This window comes from Electrophorus electricus, chromosome 6 (genome assembly GCF_041902795.1).
Source record: "Electrophorus electricus isolate QZ-2024a chromosome 6, ASM4190279v1, whole genome shotgun sequence".
Lineage (NCBI taxonomy): Eukaryota > Metazoa > Chordata > Actinopteri > Gymnotiformes > Gymnotidae > Electrophorus > Electrophorus electricus.
In genome coordinates, this window is record NC_137502.1 from 16,507,501 (window position 1) to 16,511,747 (window position 4,247).

Below are 4,247 nucleotides of genomic sequence, written 5' to 3' on the forward strand. Positions count from 1 at the left end.
CTTCGAAAGCTCGCGGCGTCCCACCGCAGGCCTGCCGCTCATCTGCCCTCTAACGTGCGGGCGTGTCTGGGAGCGAAACGGATCAAAGCCGCGAGCGGGTGATTGGCTAACGGGGTGGAACCGTACGGGCGACGCTAGGCCTCAGGCTTCACTAACAGGCGCTCTAGACAAATTGGCCTCTCAGTTCCCGTACTGACGTCTGACGGATGCTGATTAAAAGGTTGTCAAGGACTTGGAGAGTCACAAGACTTGCATAACTTTGCTGGCTGCACACGGACAGTCGCAATTCACAATGCAGCGAGACTGAGTGGACACACAACGAAACGCTGCCGTGCAAAACTTTGGAGATTTCATGAGCAAGCAGGCACACTACACACAGCACACTGGTGAAACTGAACACCGCCTGGCCGAAGCAACCCCTGCGAAGCGTCACGCTGCATGCAGACGAGAGCAGTCAGCAGCACCGCTCTGCTCTCAGGGTTTTCCGAGCGCTTTTTGCCGTTACCTTTTTCTGCTGACTGGGACGCCCAACTTGAGACAGCTCGGCCCCGGAGGCGAAAGGCCGACAGATATTTATAGCCGATGCTGTTATTGCTGCTCAACTAGCCGGGCTGATGAGCAGGTACGGGTCACCGGGGACACGGAGACACGGAGACGCAGTGATGTGGAGCACAGGACCTAGGCCCTGGAGAGATCATGGGAGGTGGTTGAGGGGCTCAGAAAACCATGTCCAGGATGGCTTCAGCCCTCTTCGCGTGGAAATGCCCGTCCGGGTCAGAGACGGAAGCATTGATTGTAGCACGGCAGGTACTGCATAAGGACCTCAGGAACACAGGGCCATCAAATACCAGAGCGTTGGTGCAGAGCCCGACAAAATAAAGCAAGCACCCAACAGCATGAAAACGTTAGGAAACTGTTAGAGAGCTGTTGTTTATGGGTAATTAATCCTATCTTCTTTTTAAATTTAAATAAATACATTTATTTATGGTTTCAGAAGTCTATTTTATGGGATCATTTCCATACCATGCCATCATCCTTACATCTTACATCTCTATAATGTGAAGGGCCCTGAACAGAAGTACATCAGCTAGATATGAAACGGGTCATTCACAGCAAGAATTGGACTACACTTAGAACCTTGAATTCATAGTTGTAGTTCATAAACTGCTGGATCCACCATGGGTCACAAGTATACAATGATAATGTGTCCCATCTCTGAGGTTACTTCATTAATTATTCAGCATACTGTACTAAATCCCAGACTAAGCTGAAGTCTGCCGAGAAAGCTTTGAGCCGTTCCCATCTGCCAGCAGACGTCGTGTGAGTGTGTGCGGGAGCAAAGATGAGTTTGATCAAAGGGATGTTTGGTTAGAGAAGAGGACAGTGGGACACTCGACAAAAGAACCCAGCCATCAGTCAACCGGGGCTGGACATGTTTTCTGCAGATCATAAGTATATTTGTTGCAAATGTTGTGGTTACTAACCATTGTGTGTGGCTTTAATCCAGGTTATTTAACCCAGGTCAAAGTTAAGTCGAATTTATTTATATAGCGCTTTTTACAACAGCCGTTCCCACATAGCAGCTTTACACATCTCTGTGTCCAACCCCCACTGAGCAAGCCGAGGGAGACAGTGGCAAGGGAAAACTCTCCAGGGAATGAGGAAGAATCCTTGAGAGGAATAAAGTATCAAAGGGGGGGCCCATCCTCCTCTGGCCGACAACAGACACTTCAATAGCGACAACAGGTTACCAGGTTACCAAGGAGATCCTGTCATGCCACTATTTTCCAAAGGTTCTAGTGATTTTAAATTGGAAAAGGCAACTGATCACTGATAGGTCAGCTCTAGCACCGATTCACTCAAACTCCAGGCCTGCAGCAAATTCTTTGGAAACACCAGCAAACGATGGAGATGGACTGGGCCAATATGGACAAGCTGCAGTGAAAAGGTTTTTGACCCAATAACTGACCCAAAAACCACAATCACAGGCACACAACCGTGTGTGCGATATCATATCAATGGTTTAGATCAGCGGCCACTCCATTTCCCACCCCGTTCGCATCTCGACAGCTGCCCACGGCTCACGCCGGTCTGGGCCAAGTGCACATCTGGAGGGCGTGCAAGTAGGTGGGTGCATTTCAGGATGAAATACGGGGTGTTACGACAAGCATATGCGCATGCCCCTTGGGACTCCTCATTACCAAATCACTGATCCCCTTCTCTGTCCCTGACCCTTAAAACCAAACCATTATCAGGCCACCCACCCCCCACTTCACCCCAAGCAGATGACTCTTCAACTCAACTCAACACAAGAGCGTATTAACATATCCCAGTTCATGGATTGGGCCTTAAGGAATATTAAATTCCAGCTCAATAGAAAATGGGATTTATTTATTTACTACATACATTTTTCTTGAGAAGACAAGAAATACCTCAGTCACATCCTAGAAGCAAACAATAGTGTTTATGTCTCTCATACACACAAAAGAAAGAAAGAAAAAATAAATGATGGTAAAATACACTTTAAAGAACAGGTGCAACACAGCTGGCTGCTAAGGACTCCCAACCGTGGCAAGAGGATAGCTCCAGAGGTTTGGATGAAGTTTCATTCATAATTCCATTCTAATTAACAGCATTAACATGGGAACTAACATAATGTCTATTAATAATACAATTGACACAAAGCACAGCTCAGCGCGTAAACTACTTCTAAACCACCTTTGTGCAAAATCAGATTTAATTTACTTTCAGGCTCGGAAACTTCGATCGAAATAAACTAGCAAGACGTCGTGTCCGTGTTTATCATTTCGTCCAAAGCGGCGGAAACAATTACAGAAACCCTAATAATTGTAGGCTATATTCGACCACTTACAAAACCAGGTAATCTTGCAAAACGGGACTGGTTTGCTTGTGTTAGAGTGCACTGGGACGGCTGGCGGCGGGTGCTCCGTCCCCGGGCCAGTCCGTTACGCCCGACGGCGTGGAAATTATGGGCTCCAACAACGCCCAGGAGCAGCCACATGGAACCAAATCGTGCGCAGAGACGAAGAAATCGACGCACAGTATCGCACGGTTTGCCTAGCGCTCATCACCAGCGAATAGACGAATAGACAGAAACAGGTTTAATATGAGAGCACTAACATAATGTAGATGATTAACTCAATTGATATAAACTTAACACCATTCGGTGTGCAAAATATTTCTAAACAGTCGTCAGGTAAAAATGATTTTCAACTGAAAAAATATCTCTCGCTGAAATTTTGCAAAGGAGATCCTCATTTTGTAAGCAGGGAATGAGTAGCTCGCTGGAAGAGCAAGTAAACCGCGCACACTACACGGCAGATAGCAGGTTACTACCGCGGAAGGGTTTCAATGACTATACACGCCAGATAAAAGCAACGCAACTGCATTTTGCATCCATTTTGTTAGTCGTCAACTTTGCGTGCTTCAATCCAACTGACAGATGCATGTACAATAAAGCCAGCTGGACGTTTTCTAACGTGACCGCTCCTTGACTGGCACTGAATCGTCTCGTGTAGCATTTCCCTACTGTTCCTCCTCAACTATCGGTGGACTCTTGGGGTCACTGCGTGACCGTGTGGGGCGCGGACTCACCGTGTCACTCACCTCTAAGAATGAAGCGAAGGAAATTTTGCCGAAGGATCGTCCCTTTCTCATTTACGCATTAACACACCGACTCGCTCCCCTCTCTCATTTACCTCCAACTTGGCTGTTGCTCGCTATTGTGAGCGACACACACAACCCTGCTGCACCGCAGCGCCCGCCCACCGTGCAAGTCTGCTAGTGGTCACTTCCAAATTCGGTCTGTCAGCTGGATATGTTCCGCGTGTCTGTCCAGCACGCTGGACCTTTGCAGGCGGGGCTTTTTTTTTTCTTTTTTTTTTTACAGAAGTCCTAAGATCTTTCCACATCCAGGCGAGCTGAGCAGCAGTGACGTTATTAAACTATGTCAGCCGATTTATGTTTCTTAATCGGCTCTGTACAGTCTTTGCTTTCGTAAGATCGTCCTTGCAAGCCTGCCCATAAGCTGAGAATCTTCTAGACAGTGCTTAATCATAATGTAAATCAGGAATCTGTTGTTGGTTGTTTCTTCGCTGGTAAACGGATTTCTCTTGAGACTACATAGCATGTTGAAGAAGCTGGACTTAGCCTACCACACCTGGCCGTAACATTTTCCCAGATTAATGGGATTTTAGCGACACCTGAGGGACAATGCCAGCATTGTC

At 47.2% G+C, this 4,247-nt stretch overlaps 1 protein-coding gene across 6 annotated transcripts in view; it reads right to left on the reverse strand.

Annotated features, from left to right (window-relative positions):
- Positions 1-3,778, reverse strand: part of pak1 (p21 protein (Cdc42/Rac)-activated kinase 1) — a 34,426-nt gene extending 30,648 nt beyond the window's left edge. The window contains exon 1 of one of the 6 annotated variants that reach the window (XM_081715825.1): positions 3,628-3,778. The gene's annotated coding sequence lies outside the window, so the exon portion shown is untranslated. Of the gene's footprint in view, positions 1-3,615 lie in introns of all 6 variants that reach the window. The other 5 variants (XM_035525237.2, XM_081715830.1, XM_035525239.2 and 2 more) reach the window with 5 other exon arrangements.
- Between the last annotated feature and the right edge of the window lie 469 nt (positions 3,779-4,247).